Here is a 21,234-nt window from a genome sequence, read left to right on the forward strand (position 1 = left end):
ATTCGTGAGGCTATATGGAGAATTCTGGTGATTGCCCTCGTCCAGGTCTATGCAGGTGCTTGAATCTGTTCCATCAGTGGTTAATATTTAGATATGGGCAACTTTAGAATTGTAGATGTATCGCTAAATGCACTGCACCCAAAGATGATATTTCCGTTGCAAGTGAGGTCTGGCATGAAGAGTAATTTTGTCACTTCTTCGATCTTTGGGGGACTAATGGTAAGATGTCCTAGCCATAGTTTCCTACCACCTTGGAATTTTGGGCATTCCCACTTTTTCTGTTGCATTCTCCAAAATATAACCCCTTTTATACGATTAGACCATTATTTACATTCTTATGTTCCCTTCTCTTCCTAAGCAGTCATTACATGAGTAAAAATATTCTCTGTGTAAAAATATGAATAGTCTAAAGCAGCTTTTCTCAACCTTTTGAACATGGAGGAAGCCTTGAAATTATGTTCAGGTTTCAGAGAACCCCTGGTAATAATTACTATATCTACAGCTCATGGTACATTAACGAGAACAGTAGGGTAAGACTACTAAGGGCTGCTCTGTATAATGAATTTATTTTCAGTAATTATATTGAAATAAAATGAATAATAATTATATCCAGAAAAGAAATGTAGACAATGAAAATTGTAGTGTTTTTTCATATGGCTAGCCAGTGAAAAAAATGCCCCACTTTACATTGGTGGTCACTGTAATTCACCGTTTCATTGGCAGTAATTACGAAATGGGTCCTCTTAAACTGTTAGTAAATAGAAGAATTTCCCCTATTACACTTGTGATTAGTGGGAAGAACACCTTTTACATTGGTGGTCTATGAAGAGAATGCTCTTTACATTGGTAGTCAGTGAGAATTTTGCCCCTTACTTTAGTGGTTAGTTAGAAAAATGCACCTTGCATTGGTGATCAGTGGGAAGATTTTCTTTACATTGGTGCACTGTTGGAAGAATGCCCTTTACATAACTCAGAATGCTCCGTACATGGGTAATCGTTCAAAATGCTCCTTACATGGGTGATCGTTCAAAATGCTGCTCTTTACATTGGTGGTTAGTTAGAAAAATACCCCTTACCTTGGTGGTCAGTGGAAAGATTGTCTATTACATTGGTGGTCAGTTGGAAGAATTATTTATAAATTGGTGTTCATTGACAATGCTCCTAACCTCGGTGGTCATTGGAAAAAATGCTCTTTACATTGGAGGTCAGTAGGAAAAATGCTGCTTATATTGGTGGTCATAGAGAATGTCTCTTGCTTTGGTGGTCTGTGGGAAGAATGTACCTTAGGATGGAACTCTCTTCCGCAATCGGTGGTGTCGGCAGGAAGTATGGATAGTTTTAAAAGACTCTTGGATGTGCATCTTAGCGAAAACAATATATTGGATATAGGAAATTATTTTCCAGACGCACACACCTACACAGGTTGAACTGGATGGACTGTTGTCTTTAGTCAACCTTACCAACTATGTAACCTTACATTGATGGTTGGTTAGAAGAATGTCCCATATATTGGTGGTTAGTGGGAAGTATGTTACATTGGTAGTCAGTGGGAAACCTTACTTTGGTTTTCAGTGCTAATGCTGCTTTTGTTGGTGGTCGATGGAAAGAAAGATCTTTACATTGAGAGTCCGTGGGAAGAATGTGTCCTGCATTGGTGGTCAATGGGAAAAATGCCCCTTACATTAGTGCTCAATGGGGAGAATATCCTGTACATTTTGGGTCAGTGGTAAGAATGTGTCTCTTTTACAGCTATCTAAAAAGATAATAGGTGGTAGTGGTTACTGATCTGAGAGTAAGAAATTGCTTAATTTTCGTGGAACCCCTAGTAGTTCCTCTTTTGGAGCAACTCTGGTTGAGAAAGGCTTGTCTAGAGGTTGGCAACTACTGGAAGGAGCATGGTGATTCTTCTGCCTTTGGAGAAAGCTGTGTCTTGATTGGGTACTGGATTACTAGGATTTAGCGGAAGTGTGGTAAGTGGAGCCAAAACATGGCTGTCAAAGTTATAGTTAGTAAAGTGAGTATCCGTTTTACGCATGCTCAAAGTCCCTAAAACGTACCAAATTTGCCAGGCAGATCAGCTCACTTACTACCTTGCTCTGGTGAGCTTCTAAACGGGTACTTTTTGATCCCTAACTATTATGTACATGGCTTAAAATGCCTTGCTCCGCTGAGGGATTCTCTGAGAAAACCAATGGGGATTTTGAGGATTTCTTATGTATTACATTAATGGGCACCACTTGATATCAGTTACATAATTTACCTAGTAAGATTAGCTCAAACAGGTTTGTCAGTTCCCTTTGTTTGTGGACAGTAAATATCCAATTTCTGACTGCTCCCTTTTTTCTGAAAGTTTTGGATTGTGAACATGTAGAAATACAGGGACCCATATGCAAAAACTTGGAGTGGTGCTCAAAGCACTGCAAAATGTCCCCCTTTATTCTAAAGCACAGATCGGGTGGCAACGTTTAAACAAGCTCACCAGGCTAGCTGAAACAGATTGAAAGACAGAAGGTGGGAAGGCCGCACACCAGAACCCAGCCACTATTTAGAAAGGTAAATATACAGCTTTAGCCTGAACTCCTCCTGATTATGCTCCACCTATGGGGCTTAATCTCTATGATAGCCAGTTGGAGTTCAGGCTGAAGCCATATCCTTACCTCTCTATATAGCGACTGCATTCCGATTTGTGGTGTTTGCACCTTCTATTTTGCTTTCTAATCATTTGGGAGGGTCTCCTGAGTTTATCTTTAGTAAACGCTCCTAAACGCAAACGCGGCTAAATGCCACTAAACACGGCTTGTAAGCACTGCTAAACATGTGGATTACTAGCTGTGATGTTCCAGCATTCACAGGACGTTTCTAAACCTCACCTGAACATGAAGCCTAATGCCGTGTACACACGAATGGACTTTCCGGCAGAAAAAGTCAGACGTAATCATTTCATCAGATATTCCGATCATGTCTGGGCCTCATCTGACTTTTTTTTTTTTTTTTTTGTGAAAATTCTGACGGACCTAGAAATAGAACATGTTTTAGGAATTGATTCCATCGCAAAGATTTATCGGGAAAACCGTTCGTCTATATGCTGTTCTGACGGACCAAAAACGACGCATGGGCTGCTATTGGCTACTGGCTATTGAACTTCCTTTTCTAGTCCCATCGTACGCGTTGTATGTCACCGTGTTCTAGACGATCGGACTTTAGTGATGTGATCGTGTGTAGGCAAGACCGTTTCAGTGGAACTCCGTCAGAAAAACCGTCAGAGTTTATTCTGATGTGAAAAAACGGTGGCATAAGACTTGGGTCACGTGTGCAAGTTTTCAGCATGTTCATGTGTGTCACATGTAAGGCAGCCCATTCATTTTTATGTGCTGTCCTATGCACAAGAAACATGGCCAAGAAGCCCCTGACTCTTTTCAAAAAATGTGCCACACCAAACAGCATGATGCTGCAACACCATGCGGTTTGCTATGTACCACAGTGCGTGGGTTTGCAGAAGCATGGGTGCCAGCACTGCGGTGTATTTGCTAAAAGACAGCACATTTCTCATCATGTCAGAAAAGTGTGTAATTTTGTACATGTTCCTGGCACACAAAGGTCTGAACCTTGTCTAACTTTAGCCTTGCTCACACATTTGGGTGTATAAGATTGCATGTCACGTATGCGCGTGAGAAAAGGCTGCAGTTCCACCCTAAAGAGGAGAAGCCTATTGAATATAACTGCATTGAATTTGATAAAACCTAAATGATGGTAACCTTGACTTTAGAACAGTTTCAGCATTTTCTGGTTCACATTAACAATTCACTGAACACATCAGATCGTTCTCTGGAGTGGCTCTTTACATATCATTTTTACTTTACTTTTTCTACGGCTTGTTTACGGATTTATCCAAAAGCGAACAATATTCGCACAATCCCCCCACCCCAGGTTTGTTTGCTTCCTACCAGGAAAGCTCCTTCCTCTGTAAGGTCACTGCTTACAATGTTGTTAGCTTAGTATACAAACACAGATTTTATCATATAAACAGTGTCGCAGCAGTGCACCGTTCTGTAAATCCAGATGAACATCGAGCATAACAGCAGTGCTCTGCAACCGCCAGATCAATAGACTGTAATTGTTTTGTTTTTACCAATTTTCATTAATCATTCAATGTTTTTTGTTGGTGAATGGAAGTTCATCATTTTTTATTTGTCACTGTGGTTGACCTGTTCCCTTATTATCCATCCAATTGGAAACACCGTCCAAAGTCACCAAAACCCATAAGTACCTCTATCTGCTTCCTTTTTCCAGTCTATCTGGTGTTTTCCAAAGTGCCGGACCAGCCTCATTGGTTTTACATATCTGCTCTGCTAATCTCGGGATTTATGAACAACCTTATGGGAGAATATGATTATTGTAGAGTTGGCTGCTTCGGAAAGGAATTTATTGAGCAATTCTGTGTGAAATGCATTTATCTTTTGGGTGTAATGGGGCTCAACCCCTGCTGGTTCTTTACTGCTGCTTTGGTCTCCAGCAGCTCCACAATGACCACAAGAGTCTGAGAGCTCAGGTAGAGCTGTATCTCCAGCTTGTGAGTACTATGGACAATCTATTAGAGTTTGCATGATGCAGTATTTGTGTGCTGTGGATTCTGTTTTGGGATAAGAGAACTTGAGCTGGCCCTATGTGGTCCACAAATGAGGTGGATGGAGGAATACTCCCCCACCAGGACATTGTAATCTTGTGGCAGCACCTGTCACTGTCAGAATACACTGATCAGCTCCTGAAGTTGATTGGCTGCAGCCGCTGATCGATTGGTTCTGTTGACCCAGGAATCCCACACACTGAAACTTGGCTAATACCTAGTGTACCAGCTGATTTTTGACCAGTGTATGACAAGCTTTACTTGTACTAGTTCAGGGCTTGAGTTGTCAGGTCCCCATAGTGAATGGAGATGCCTGCTGGTAACCAGGTCATCCTGCTCGTAGGATCCCTAACTCTACCCACCTCATTAAATGGATGACCTTCCACACTCTACCCACTGCCAAGAAGTGGGACCCAGTCATGTGAGTTTCAGAAAGGCATAGCTTTAATAATTAAAGTAGAATTACGGTACATGCAAAAACAAACTAGTCTTAAAAATACTCCCTCCTAACACCTACCGTATTCTGGTTAACCTGTGTAAAGAAAGATGTATATACCTATCTGTTTTCAGGCCACTCTGGTCCGATAACGTAATCCATCTGCCCTGTATGCCAGCAGCAGCTGCAACGGAGAGGAGGAAGTGCCGACAGTGGATGGGCCACAGGAACTGTCACGCGTACCCCTAACGCAAGTGTTCAGACACTATAGCTAGCTTCTGTGTTCTTCACCTTTAGCAGCCCCCTTTCCCATAAAGCAAGCAGGTACTCGGTTGCCCCCAGGACTAATACACAATTATATAGTTCCTGACTACCACACTGGGGCACACGTGAACTGAGCAAAGCAAACAGGTACTTGCAGTTGGCAGACAGGCACAGTGGTTCAATGACAGTCCAGGTAGAAGGCAGGTAAGGTTCAGAATAGCTAGGGACAAATCTGTAGTCAAAAGGCAGGCAGGGTTCAGAGAGTAGTTGATATCCGTTCCAAGGTGTTCAGAGCAGGGCAGACAAACAGGGAGCTTGGAGCATGTATAACAAAAGCAATATCACAAGCATGAGACTTCAGGCTTGGCTGGCTTAAATCAGGTTTGGTCTCCACCCAGAAATTAACCACATCAATCACCTTGCAGGTGGACAGACAGACAAGGAGAATGCCTCAGCCAAAACCAGGATGCTGGAACCAGAAACTATGATGGAGTAGGAGCTCACACACTTCTGTCAGGAACCTATGAGTGATGTCACTGCTGCCAGGAATTTTAGGCCAATGTTGAGTGCTCTCCCCTGTCCCCTTCAGCCGGACAGGGGAGATCATGTGACTAGATTGGAGCAGGCTGAAAATTAGTTTACAGATCTTTCTTATACAAGTTAGTCAGAATAGGGGTTAGGGGGGATTGGGAGCACTTTTAAGTCTAGCTAGGTTTTGCATGCCAATTTTTCTTTAAAAGAGAAGTGTGGGATGTGCAAAAAATAAGCATCCATACTTACAGTGAAAGACCTATCCGGGACAGAGGCTGTTGGAGGGGACAGAATGCAAGCCTCTTGCCTTGCGATTATGGGGCCTGGCATTTGGGGGAACGGTGCTCTTTGTGAGCTGTATGCCTGAGGACCTCTGATACTTGGATTCAGATCCATGCGCCCCCCCCCCCCCCCCCCCCAAGACACACAGACTCTGGATATGTATTTGCCATATTAGCAATAGACTGAATCACACTGTTGGGACACAAACTGTTAGATGCTAATGTCATCAACTCCAGCCACCTGTCTGTTGTGTAAATTAGTCTAGTCTGGCTTGTAAGAATATTCCACAAATTGTTGGTTGTGCTAATTAACCCTGTGTTTATGTTTATGATAATGTGTACTGAATAGTCAGTCAGTGAGCTAGGAGACAAAGTCTTACCCTGAAAAGTCTTATCTCGCAGACAACTAGTCTGGGTCAATGATTAGATAATTAGCTCATGCTAATTAGGTTAGGTTTTAGTCTTAATATAAATACTGGTCATTTTGGTTCTAATAAAGGAGTCCATGTTGAGCAGCTAAGCAAGTGTCATCTTGTTTTGTGCTTGTGAGCAGTTGGAATATCTGATATCAATATTCAGACTTAGGAAGTGGTATACTGACGGAAGCACTCAATCGGAGTGTGGGATCGGTTTCGTTACACTTACCTAGGCCATAAATATAAATAGTTGATTTTATAGTAGAATCGCCTTTCCCTCCTTCTTTACACCACGTCATAGCCCCCTCGTTTTCTTGGAGTGCCTAATTAATGTTTTGACTGGCCCAGCTCCTCCCACTACCTCCATACATAACCTTTTAGGTAATGTCAAGGAGAAGAGTGAGGAGAAATACTATAGCGTGACAGCATTGAGGCTACTGACATCAAATCCATGATTGTGTCACCCAACAGCAGTCTCAGTGCTTTTGGATGTTGACACATGGGATGCTTTTACAGATAAATAGCATGCCTAAAATATGTTAAATGCATAGACACAAAAAATATTGGAACGCCTACCTTTACAATGCACATGGACTTTAATGGCAGCTGAGTCTTAGTCCCTAGGGTTCAATATTGAGCTGGTCCACCCTTTGCAGCTATAACAGCTTCAACTCTTCTGGGAAGGCTGTCCACAAGGTTTAGGAGTGGGTCTATGGGAATGTTTGACCATTCTTCCAAAAGCGCATCTGTAAGGTCAGGCACTGTCTTTGCTCTAATTCATCCCAAAGGTGTTCTGTCTGGTTGAGGTCAAGACTCTGTGCAGGCCAGTCAAGTTCCTCCACCCAAAACTCGCTCATCCATGTCTTTATAGACCTTGCTTTGCACACTGGTCCAAATAATTTGGTGGAGGGGGGAATTATGGTGTGGGGTTGTTTTTCATTGGTTGGGCTTGGCCCCTTAGTTCCAGTGAAGGGAACTCTTAAGGCGTCAGCATACCAGGACATTTTGGACAATTTCATGCTCCCAACTTTGTGGGAACAGTTTGGGGATGGTCCCTTCCTGTTCCAACATGACTGCCCACCAGTGCACCAAGCAAGGTCCATAAAGACAAGACGCACTATTAAACCTTGTGGACAGCTTTCCCAGAAGAGTTGAAGCTGTTCTAGCAGCAAAGGGTGGACTAACGCAATATTGAATCCTGTGGACTAAGGTTGGGATGCCATTCCGTGTGCATGTAAAGGCAGGTGTCCCAAAACTTTTGGTAATATAGTGCAAAGGAAAAGGGTTGTTAAAATAAATGGTCCGGTGACAGGGTCTCTTTTTAAAGTCTCTGCATAGAAACAAGCATAGATACACAGTGATAGCATTATTTCCATAAGGAAGAGAATCATAAAACACTATTTCCTGCAGGGGAAATAAGTGATTTTTGTTCCGCTATTAATTTTTCAGGGGCATTTGTCTCAGACGTCAGGATTTCTGTGGATGTCCATGGCTCCTGGGAGTTGTCTTGCTCTGACCTACCATCTGAGCAAATTATTTTCCAGTTCTTTCCAGTCAGTTGATTGATTGTCATTTGAATTAGTCTTAACCCCATTTCATTCATTTAGGTCTGGCATAGTCTAATTGACCATTAAACATGCATGATTTATGGGCATCTAACTTAATAAGCGTACTTTGGCCCCGTAGGATACAGTCATCAGTAGTCCATTAGGCTAGACCAGTGTGTGTTTATCAGCGCCTAAAACTAATTTGTTTTAGGGTGTATCTAGACCCAAAACTTTTTTTTTTTTTTTTAGTTTTGGATGGAATAAGGAAAGGTTAGAACCCTTGTGAAGTTTTACTGTTGTCTGTGGCTCTGTTAGAGAGATTTGTCCTCACTTTCTGTGGACAGGGAACATACAGTAATAAAAAACAGAGGTTCTAGCATCTTAAAGTGAAATGAAACCTTTTCAGCAACTCATTTAATCACCTATTAGGTATGCTGTTATTGTTTAATGCTTGCCTATGTTCCGGTTTTGTTGTCTCCCTACACTCTGTGCCTCAATAGAAACACACAGCCCCATAGCATAGGATGGCAGGCACACCCCTGGTCTTCCTTTCCCTCCCTTCCCCAAGCTATCAGACTGCACTGTCCACTGTTGACTGTGAAAACTAGAAGTTCAGGGAAGCATAACTGAGAAAGTAGGAGCCAACAGCATTGAAAGTTGTAAACTGCAAGTGCTGGGGTAAGAATTTTACCAAATAGTTTACTGGGGAATGTTTATTTTATTGTGCTCAATAGAGAAGTATGGGATTTTTTTTTTTTTTGTTGGACTCATACTTACCTAAGCGGTCCAATGCTGCATCTGTCCCCCGCCGGCTCTAAGCCCACGTACACACGGTCGGAGATTTTGCCAACCAAATCTAAATCCGACGGATTGTGTCCGAAACTGTTGCATACACACGGTCGGGCCAAGTTGGCGAAAAATCCGATCTTTCAGAACGTGATGACGTAATTTCGTTACGATGGGACTACATTCAGGCTAGTAGCCAATAGCTTTGATGTAGGAATTTGATCTGAGCATGCGTGGCACTTGGTCCGATGAAAATGCTCTACACATGATCGGATTAGGTCCGTCCGGCCCAGTTTGTCGGGAAATATTTCCAACATGTTGGAAAATTGGGTCGGCCGGAGATTCGGACGGAATCAGTCTGATGCATACCACACACAGTCGGATTATCTGACGACACGGTCCGATAAGACTCATTCCGACAAATTCTACGACCGTGTGTACAAGGGCTAAGACTGAGAACCAAGCGATCAAACACCGCCTATTGCTCGGTTCTCAGAGTACCCTGAGAAGAGGGCTGCTGACTGTCAGTCACCGCTCTCTGCTCTTGGCTATACTTTTCCTTTAACCACTTGCTGACCAACCACCGCAGTTATACTGCAGCAGAGTGGCTCTATTGCACAGATCGCCGTACCGGTATGGCGCTTTGTGTAATAGATGCAGTGGGCGCGCGCGGCACCAGAGCCGACACGCATGGCTGGTGGTCACGATGTCCACAGGCCACATGCTATCGCTCCTCAGAGAGGCAAAACGGGGATCTGCCAATGTAAACAAAGCAGATTCCCGTTCTGTCAGGGAGTACAGTATGGAGTACAGTGTGATCATCTAGTGGTTAGGAACAGAGATCTCTCTGTACTCCCAGTTAGTCCTATTCCAGTTAGAAACACCTCCCTATGACACACTTAACTCCTTCATGTCTCCCTAGTGTTAACCCCTTCCCTGCCTGTGTCATTTATACAGTAATCAGTGCATTTTTATAGCTCTGATCGCTAAATATATGTCACTGATCCCAAAAAGTGTCAAAAGTGTCCGATCTGTCTACCACAATGTAGCAGTCCCACTAAAAATCACTGATCATCGCCATTACTAGTAAAAAAAAAATCTATCCCCTATTATGTAGCTATAACTTTTGCGCAAACCAATCAATATACACTTATTGCGGTTTATTGTATTTTTTTTTTTAGCCAAAAATATGTAGAAGAATACATATTTGTTTTTGTTTTTTTTTAATTTGGGATATTTATTATAACAAAAAGTAACAAATATTGTTTTTTGTTTTTTTTTTCAAAATGGTTGGTCTTTTTTTGTGTATAGTGCAAAAAATAAAAACCACAGAGATGATCAAATCCAAAAAAAAAGCTCTATTTGTGGGAAAAAAAGGACATCAATTTTGTTTGGGTACAACATTGCACGACCGCGCAAATGTCAGTGTTAAACTAAAATATGTTGAGCATTTTTTTTACTACTTTACTTAAAAAAAAAAAAAAAAAAAAAAAAAAAGTACTTCTGTTTGTGTTTAGAAAATGGGTGGACAAACGAATATGGATTTCAGGAGTCATCAAGATTTTTTAGGAGCCATACCCATTGACAACAACTAGAGAATCTCAAAGGTTAGACGCCAGCTTAGTATTGCATTGATATTGGTTCGGTATTGGTGGCAATACTAAGTATTTGCACGGGTACTTGTAGAACCAAGTCAATACTTTGTAGAACCGCATTTCACTGCAATTACAGCTGCAAGTCTTCTTGGGGATGTCTCTACCAGCTTTACACATCTAGAGAGTGAAATTTTTGCCCATTCTTCTTTGCAAAATAACTCAAGCTCTGTCAGATTGGATGTAGAGTGTCTGTGAACAGCGATTTTTCAAGTCTTGCCACAGATTCTCAATTGGATTTAGGTCTGGATTTTTGCTGGGCCATTCTAACACATGAATATGCTTTGATCTAAACCATTCCATTGTAGCTCTGGCTGTATGTTTAGGGTTGTTGTCCTGCTGGAAGGTGAACCTCTATCAGTCTCAAGTCTTTTGCAGACTTTAAAAAGCCCTGTTTTTGGCACCATCCATCTTCCCATCAACTCTGACCAGCTTCCCTGTCCCTGCTGAAGAAAAACATCTCTACAACATGATGTTGCCACCACCATGTTTCACGGTGGGGATGGTGTAGTGTGTTCTGTGTGATGTGCAATGTTAGTTTTCCTCCACACATAGGATTTTGCTCTTAGGCCAAAAATGTTTTTTGTCTCATCTGACCAGGGCACCTTCTTCCACATGTTTTCTGTGCCCCCCACATGGCTCCTCGCAAACTGCAAACAGGACTTCTTATGGTTTTCTTTCAACAATGTCTTTCTTCTTGCCACTCTCCCATAAAGGCCAGATTTCAGGAGCGCACGACTAATAGTTGTCCTGTGGACAGATTCTCCCACCTGAGCTGTGGATTTCTGCAGCTCCCCCCAGAGTTACCATGGGCCTCTTGGCTGCTTCTCTGATTAATGGTCTCCTTACCCCGGCCTGTCAGTTTAGGTGGATGGCCGTGTCTTGGTAGGTTTGCAGGTGTGCCATACTCTTTCCAATTTTGGGTGATGGATTGAATAGTGCTCCGTGAGATGTTCAAAGCTTTGGTCTTTTTTTTTTAATAATCTAACACTGATTTAAACTTCTCCACAACTGTATTCCTAACCTGTCTGGGGTGTTCCTTGGCCTTCATGATGCTGTTTGTTCACTAAGGTTCTCTAACAAACCTCTGAGGGCTTCACAGAACAGCTTTATTTATAATGAGATTAAATTACACATTTACTAATTAGGTGAGTTCTAAAGGCAATTGGTTCCACTAGATTTTAGTTAGAGGTATCAGAGTAAAGTGGTCTGAATACTAATAATGCACATCACACTTTTCAGATATTTATTTGTAAAAAAAATTTGAAAACCATTTATAATGTTCCTTCCACTTCACAATTATGTGCCACTTTGTGTTGGTCTACCGCCAGCGATCACTGTACAGAAGCAGGACCGGGATCTGCCTTTCTAAACAAGGCAGATCCCCGTTCTGACAGGGGACATCTCAGAGATCTGCTGTTCTCAGTGATCGGGAACAGCGATCTCCATCAGCCCAGGCAGCCCACCCCCCCCCCCCCCCACAGTTAGAACACTCTGAGGGAACATAGTTAACCTCTTAATCGCCCCCTTGTGTTAACCCCTTCCCTACCATTATTACATTGATCAGTACGTTTTTATAGCACTGATCAATGTAATAATGTCACTGGTCCTTAAAAAGTGTAATGTAGGGTCAGATTTAGCAGTAAAAACAATAAAAGAAAAATAAAAGTCCCTAAATCTATCCCATAGTGTTTAGACGAGGTAACTTTTGCACAAACCAATCAATATACGCCTAATGCGATTTTTTATTTTTTATTTTTTTTAACCAAAAGTATGTAGAAGAATACATATTGACATAAACTGATAAATAATTTTTTTTATTTTTCTATTTTTATTTTTTTGGATATGTATTATAGCAGAAAGTAAAAAATTATGTATTTTTTTTTTTTTTAATTGTTGCTCTTTTTGTTTATAGTACAAAAAATAAAAACCCCACAGGTGATCAAATACCACCAAAAAAATCTCTATTTGTAGGAAAAAAAGGACATCAATTTTGTTTGGATACCACGTCGCACGACCGCGCAATTGTCAATTAAATTGTCGCAGTGCAATATCGCAAAAAATGGCCTGATCATTAAGGGGGCAAATCATTCCGGGGCTGAAGTGGTTAAGAAACAACATATTGGAGTGATGTCACATAGAGATAATGAACTGCTAGGCCGTGTGTAAAAATAACAGGAAGCTCTTAAATCTTGAGGGTATTTCCTGTGTTAGGATTAGCACAAACAGAACTGCGTAGAATGAAAAAAAAAAGGAACAATAAAAATTCAGCAGCTTAGTCATCAAAAGAAAGAAATGTAATTATTCGGAAAAGTTCAGAGAAGGAAGGAATAAATAAAATAGCAATTCAATTTTCACAGCGATGGGGGAGACACTGAGAGCTAAAGGAGAGCAAGGTAGTAAGTGAGTGGTGGAGCTTCTCTAATTTTTCATTGCCTAAGATTGATACTAAAGGGGTTCTCCTGTTGAACACACAAATTCGTAATTGCTTCAGATGCATTTTACTTTGCATGTTAGTCACCAAGAGTGAAGTACAATGTTTTAGAACCTCTCAGGGTTCCATCATTATGGTGGAACATAGTCCAGGGGGTAGTATTGGGGGCATTAGTGGTAGGTTGACTAAAGCACATAAACCCAAGGTAAGTCTAGTAACAAGTTCTAGTTGCAATCTCGGAACACCCAATAAGAGGATAGTATGCAAACGGTCTAAACTACGTGGCATGTTCACCAATGCCAGGAGCCTGGCGGATAAAATGGGTGAACTAGAGTTACTGTTGTACAAGGAGGATTTGGATTTTGTGGGAATTTCAGAGACTTGGTTCAACAGCTCTCATGATTGGTTGGCAACCATTCAAGAGCATACCCTTTATCCCAGGGATAGAAAGGGTAAAAAATGGGGAGGGGAATGCCTATATATCAAGAATAATGTACAAGTGAATGTTAGAGATGACATCACTAAAGGAGCTACAGAAGAGGTGGAATCCTTATGGGTAGAGCTCCAAAGGGATGAAGCTAAGGGGAAATAATACTGGGAGTATGCTATAGGCCCCCTAACCTGAGGGAGCAAGGGGAGACAGATCTCCTATCAGAATTTGGATTAGCAGCAATGATGGGAAGTGTTATCATAATGGAGGATTTTAACTTTTCAGACATAGACTGGGCAGAGGGAACCACGCATTCATCTAATGCTCACCGGTTCCTAAATGTCTTGCAGGACAATTTCATGGGTCAGATGGTAGAGGCACTAACTAGAAATAAAGCGTTACTAGATCTACTGATTACCAACAATACAGACCTTATCACGGATGTGGAAATATGGGGAAATTTAGGTAACGGCGATCATAGGTCAATTGGCTTCAGTATAAATCACACAAATAGGAAACATAAGGGAAATACAAAGACACAGAATTTCCAAAGAGCTAACTTCCCTAAACTACGAACCTTGCTAGAAGATATAAATTGGGATACAATCTTAGGAACAAAGAACATGGAGGAGAGATGGGTTTGCTTTAAGAGCATATTAAATAAGGCCATTAGCGAGTGCATCCCATTGGGTAATAAATTTAAAAGAGGGAACAAAAGTCCTAGATGGCTTAATGCCAATGTAAAAATACATATAAAAGTAAGAGAGAAGGCTTTCAAAAAATACAAGGTTGAGGGATCATCATCAGCATTTAAACTTTATAAAGAATGCAACAAGAAATGTAAGGGTGCAATTAGGGCGGCCAAGATAGAACACGAAAGACACATAACAGAGGAGAGCAAAAAAAAATCCCAAGAAATTCTTTAAGTATGTAAACAGTAAAAAAGGGAGGACAGACCATATTGGCCCCATAAAGAATGAGGAAGGACATTTGGTTACAAAGGATGGGGAGATGGCGAAGGTATTGAATTTATTCTTCTCGGTCTTTACCCTCATGGCTAACAGAGGATAGAATTAGAATTAGACTTGGGTAACTTAACCTTAATAAATCACAGGAAAACGGATGGTTTGCATCCAAGGGTACTTGGGGAACTCAGTCAAGTAATTGCCAGACCATTGTTCCTAATTTTTACTGACTGGAATGGTACCCACATAGTAGAGAAAAACCAATGCATCACCAATATTTAAAAAGGGCCTAAAATACTTCCCTGGGAATTACAGACCAGTTAGCCTAACATCAATAGTATGCAAGCTCTTGGAGGTGATAAGGGACTATATACAAGATTTTAGTAATGAAAATGGTATTATTAGTAGTAATCAGTATTGATTCATGAAGAATGGTTTGCAAGAATGAATCTATTAACTTTCTATGAGGAGATGAGTTGCCATCAGAAGGCCCGTAGACGTGGTGTATCTGGATTTTGCAAAAGCATTTGACACAGTTCCCCATAAACGTGTACTGTACAAAATAAGGTCCATTGGCATGAACCATAGGGTGAGTACATGGATTGAAAACTGACTACAAGGGTGAGTTCAGAGGGTGGTGATAAATCGGGAGTTCTGTGCTGGGACCAATCTTTTTTAATTTGTTCATAAATGACCTGGAGGATAGGGTAAACAGTTCAATCTCTGTATTTGTGAATGATACTAAGCTAAGCAGGGCAATAACTTCTCCGCAGGATGTGGAAACTTTGCAAGAAGATCTGAACAAATGAATGGGGTGGGCAACTACACGGAAAATGAGGTTTAATGTAGAAAAATGTAAATGAATGCATTTGGGTGGCAAAAATATGAATACAATCTATACACTGGGGGGAGAAACTCTGGCGGAATCTAGGATGGAAAAGGACCTGGGGGTCCTAGTAAATGATAGGCTAAGCTATGGCTGCTGTTAACAAAGCAAACAGAATATTGGCATGCGTTTAAAAAAGGGATTAACTCCAGGGATAAAACGATCACTGAACTTATTCTCTGGATAAGAGACGCTTGAGAGGGGATTTCAATTTACAAATACCATACTGGTGACCCCACAATAGGGATAAAACTTTTTCGCAGAAGGGAGTTTAACCACTTCCCGACCGGCGCACGCCGATGTACGTCAGCAGAATGACACAGGCAGGCAAATGGGCGTACCTGTACGTCCCTTGTCCCTTTTATTTTATTTTATTTTATTTTTTTTTCCGCCCTGCCATCGTGAGCGCGCCGCCGGCCGGGATCCCCGTGAGTCCGGTCACGGGTCCCGTGGACTCGATCGCTGCGGGCATACCTGCGATCGTCTCACGGGGTGGCTAAACTAGAAAATGCCGTTGTAAACAGCATCTCCCAGTTCTTCCTAGAAACAAGTGACGCTGATCTCTGCTCCATGTGATTGGAGCAGAGATCAGTGTTCACTAAAAGAAAGCCCAGCCCTCAAAAGTTAGTAATACGCCCCTAGGAACACTTAACCCCTACACTGCCACCCACTGGTTAACCCCTTCACTGCCAGTGTCATTTACACAGGAATCACTGCATTTGTATAGCATTGATTGATGTATAAATGACAATGGTCCCAAAAATGTGTCAAAAATGTCCGATGTGTCCGCCATAATGTCGCAGTCACAATAAAAATCACTGATCGCCGCCATTACTAGTAAAAAAATAAAAATATTAATAAAAATGCTATAAAACTATCCCCTATTTTGTAAACGCTATAACTTTTGCGCAAACCAATCAATAGTCGCTTATTGCGATTTTTTTTATTTTTTTTTATTTTTATTTTTTACCAAAAATATGTAGAAGAATACGTATCGGCCTAAACTGAGGGAAAAAAAATGTTTTTTTATATATTTTTTCTATTCTTTTTTTCAAAATTGTCATTCTATTTTTGTTTATAGCGCAAAAAATAAAAACCGCAGGGGTGATCAAATACCACCAAAAGAAAGCTCTATTTGTGGGGAAAAAAAGGACGTCAATTTTGTTTGGGAGCCACGTCGCACGACCGTGCAATTGTTAGTTAAAGCAACACAGTGCCGAATCGCAAAAAGTGGTCTGGTCTTAAGCCAGCAAAATGGTCTGGGACTGAAGTGGTTAAACTCATTAACCACTTCAATACCAGGCACTTAAACACCTTCCTGCCCAGACCAATTTTGAGCTTTCAGCGCTGTCGCACTTTGAATGACAATTGTGCAGTCATGCTACACTGTACCCAAATGAAATTTTTATCATTTTTTTTCCCACAAATAGAGCTTTCTTTTGGTGGTATTTGATCACCTCTACGGTTTTTATTTTTTGCGCTACCAATAAAAAAAATACCGAAAATTTTGAAAAAAAAATGTTTTTTTTTGTTTCAGTTTCAAAACTTTGTAAATAAGTATGTTTTCTCCTTCACTGATGGGGCTACACTGATGGGCACTGATAAGGCGGCACTGATGGGCACCAATGATGTGGCACCAGTGAAGTGGCACTGATGAGGTGGCATTGATGGGCACTGATAGGCGGCACTGACAGGTGGCACGGATGGGCGACATGGATGGACACTGATAGGTGGCACAGATGGGCGGCACAGATGGGCATGGATGGGCGGCACAGATGGGCATGGATGGGCGGCACAGATGGGCATGGATAGGCGGCACAGATGGGCATGGATAGGCGGCACAGATGGGCATGGGTGGGCACTGATAGGCGGCACAGGTGGGCACTGATAGGCGGCACAGGTGGGCACTGATAGGCAGCACAGGTGGGCACTCATAGGCAGCATTGGTGTTATACTGTACTAATGGATGCCAATCAGTGCCAAACAATAATGCATGCCAGTCAGTGATGCCCATTGTGGGCACTGATTGGCATCCATTATGGGCACTGATTGGCATCCATTGTGCTGACTGGCATCCCTGGTGGTCTAAGGAGGATTACCTTTTGCTTAGCATCCCTGGTGGTCTGGTGGCGTCCCTGGTGGTCCAGTGTGGGCATCCTTGGGGGGGGGGCTGTGCTGATAATCGATCAGCACAGACCCCCCCTGTCAGAGGAGCAGCCGATCGGCTCTCCTCTACTCGCGTCTGACAGACGCGAGTGAGGAAAAGCCGATCACCGGCTCTTCCTATTTACACTGTGATCAGCCGTGATTGGACACGGCTGATCACGTGGTAAAGAGTCTCCGTCAGACTCTTTACTGAGATCGTAGTTGCCGGGTGTCAGACTGACACCCCGCAACAACGATCGCCGCGATGCGCGCCCCCGGGGGGGAGCGCAGCGGCTCATAATCCTGATCACGTCATATGACGTCCGATCAGGATTATGAAACCCCTTTGCCACCGTCAATTTGTAATAGGGCGGGCGGCAAGTGGTTAATTATTGATCTGGTCAGTTAAGTAGCAGAGGGGGTTGTCAATCAGTTTCAGCTGCTTTGGTGTTAATGAAATTAACAGGTGCACTAGATGGACAACAATGAGACGACCTCCAAACAGGAATGGTTTTACAAGTGGAGGCCACTGACTTTTGTTTTTCCACGTGGCCACTGATTAGAATTGGAAGAAAAGAGGTTTAACCTTAAACTACATAGAGGATTCTTTACTCTAAGAGCGGCAAGGATGTGGAATTCCCTTCCACAAGCGGTCTTGCAATAATCGTATATTGATTGGTTTGCGCAAAAGTTATAGTGTCTACAGAATAGGAGATAGTTTTATGGCATTTTTATTATAAAAAATTTTTTAATAGTAATGGTGGCGATCTGCGATTTTTATCGAGACTGCAACATTCGTCATGTGCCATCATCAGGAGCGGCATGCACTCTAACCCTTTAAAGATGAAGGACACTGGGTGCTATTTTTGCACAATAAAATGTTTTGGCACTACACAATTGCACTTTATGGGAAGTGGAGAATTATGGGACTCTTGGACTTTTCTAGAGGGCTCCTTGATTTTTGAATTTATAAGTCACAATACTAAGGAGTTGCAGCAGGTTAGGGCCCTTTTCACACAAGCTTATTCTGTTCTGTTTTAGTCTTCCGTTTCAGCAGGGAATCCATAAATGGATCCCCTGCTGAGTCAGGTTGGAATGGAAAGAGTTGTCACATACACTATACTGTCAAAAGTATTGGAACACCTGCCTTTACACACACATGAACTTTAATGGCATCCCAGTCTTAGTCCGTAGAGTTTAATATTGAGTTGGCCCACCCTTTGCAGCTATAACAGCTTCAACTCTTTTGGGAAGGCCATCTACAAAGTTTAGGAGTGTGTTTATGGAAATGTTTGACTATTCTTCGAGAAATGCATTTGTGAGGTCGGGCACTAATGAGAAGGCTCGCAGTCTCTGCTCTTATTCATCCCAAAGGTGTTCTATTGGGTTGAGGTCAGGACAGGCCAGTCAAGTTCCTTCACCCCCAAACTCACTCATACATGTCTTTTATGAACCTTGCTTTGTTCACTGGTGCAAATCATTTGGTGGAGGGGGGATTATGGTGTGGAGTTGTTTTTCAGGGGCTGGGCTTGGCCCCTTAGTTCCAGTGACGGTAACTTATAAGGCGTCAGCATACCAAGACATTTTGGACAATTTCATGCTCCCAACTCTGTGGGAATAGTTTGGGGATGGTCCCTTCCTGTTCCAACATGTCTCCTCTGCAAGCAAGGTCTATAAAGACATAGATGAGCAGGTTTGAGGTGGAAGAACTTGGCTGGCCTGCACATAGTCCTGACCTCAACCCGATAGAACACCTTTGGGATGAATTATAGCAGGGACTGTGAGCTAGGCCTTCTCGTCCACATCAGTGCCTGCCCTCACAAATGCGTTTCTGGAAGAATGGTCAAACATTCCCATAGACACACTCCTAAACCTTGTGGGCAGCCTTCCCAGAAGAGTTGAAGCTGTTATAGGTGCAAAGGGTGGGCCAAATCAATGATGAACCCTACAGACTAATGCCTTGTACACATGGTCTGACATTCCGACCACAAAATCCATCAGATTTTTTCTGACGGATCTAGTCCGAAACTGGTGTTGCATACATACGGTCGGACAAAGTTGTCTGAAAATCCGATCGTTTGGAACGTGGTGACGTTTGTTGCATACAATAGGACTACGTAGAGGCTTGTAGCCAATTGCTTTGGTCTCATAATTTGATCTGGGCATGCGTGGCACTTTGTCCGTCGGAATTCTCTACAAACAATCGGAAAAAGTCAGATTGGATTTTTTTTGGCATAAAATTTTAGATCCTGCTCTCAAATTTTTTTCCGTTTGAATTTCTGACGGAAAAAGTCCCATAGAGACCACACACGATCGGATTCTCCAAGAATATAATCCGATTGGACCTTTTCCGTCTGAATTTCCAGTCGTGTGTACAGGGCATAAGACTAGCATGCCATTAAAGTTCAGGTGCGATAAGGGCAGACCCAATACTTTTAGCAATATAGTGCAGGGGTCTCAAACTGGCAGCCCTCCAGCTGTTGCAAAACTACAAGTCCCATGAGGCAATGCAAGGCTGACCGTTACAAGCATGACTCCCACAGGCAGAGGCATGATGGGACTTGTAGTTTAGCAACAGCTGGAGGGCCAAGTCCCATCATGCCTGTGGGAGTCATGCTTGTAACGGTCAGCCTTGCATTGCCTCATGGGACTTGTAGTTTTGCAACAGCTGGAGGGCTGTCAGTTTGAGACCCTTGATATAGTGTATGTGACACCTGTGTCCATTCTGCCCCCCCCCCCCCCCCAAAAGTGGACCTTGTTGACAGCTCAATGCGTTCGCCCAACGAACCTTAACAGAATTGCATGTGAAAGGAGGCACATCTGCTTACATTTGGTTGCTCATAGAGATACATTGCAGTCCATTTTAGTCTTATCACAGGTGAAAGAACTTACTAATGGGACATCATTGTGAAGGGGGCCCAAATGTCACGTAGGAACTACCTACTAAAAGCGGGCCAGTGCGAGGGTAGGGTTGTCACCTCACCCCTTTAAACCCAAACACCTTTGAATTACACAGGTTCTGAGGTTAATTAAATGCAGATAAGGCACCAAGTGCTTTTAATTACCACCTTAATCAGCCACAGAACCTGTGTAATTAATATGTGTTTGGGTTTAAATGGATGAGGTGGCAACCATATGCGGGGGCAGTAAGCCAGGTTGGATATTTTTCTTTGCGCTCTGTTGTAGGAGGTCTGTGAGAAGCTTTTACAGCAAGCGATCAAATCGTCTATTTATTGAACATTCACTAATGAATTGAGATCCATATTTGCTTAAATTTCCACTGCACGTCTGTCATCTCTCTCGTTATCCACATGGCTGTCTTCTTGTCTTAGTCTAAATGGAAGCTTCCCTCCCATAACTGGGGAATCAATATCTCTTTTCTAGCTCCAGCTTCTCGGTGCAGTTTTTTTTATTTGTAGAGAATTTTCCCATTTGTTGGGCCAATAAATTGTACACTGAGGACATGGTGGCTTGCAGGATCCTCTTCAGCTGTCTATGACACCACTTCATGTTAAGGAGTCTCAGAGATGTTTAACCTTGAAAAGCAGCTAGAGGGTATCAGTCTGTTTAGACAGCCAGTACTTATCCAGTCTCTGGGGAGTATCTGTATCTAGCCACTGACGGGTGGGCTTCCTGTAATGCGTTGCAGCTGTGTAGTGGAAAGCGAATGCAGTCATCGCCTTCTACACTGTGTGTAGCTAAACGGATTTGTTTTGCTGCAACGATGCCTGCTAATTAGATGCCTTATCCTGTTTGCTCTGCACATAATTATGGACATTCGTGAGAATAGCTTCGCAAATAAATGGCCTTTCTATTAAAATGTTGCAAAACTGTTAG

General features: G+C 42.4%; 1 protein-coding gene across 1 annotated transcript in view; it reads left to right on the plus strand.

Moving 5' to 3' along the window:
• Positions 1 to 21,234, plus strand: part of PDE4A (phosphodiesterase 4A) — a 497,889-nt gene that overhangs the window by 2,967 nt on the left and 473,688 nt on the right. The window lies entirely within an intron of this gene.

The sequence above is a fragment of the Lithobates pipiens genome, unplaced genomic scaffold (genome assembly GCF_037356315.1).
Source record: "Lithobates pipiens isolate NorthernLeopardFrog02 unplaced genomic scaffold, aLitPip1_a1.2 Scaffold_8, whole genome shotgun sequence".
Taxonomy (NCBI): domain Eukaryota; kingdom Metazoa; phylum Chordata; class Amphibia; order Anura; family Ranidae; genus Lithobates; species Lithobates pipiens.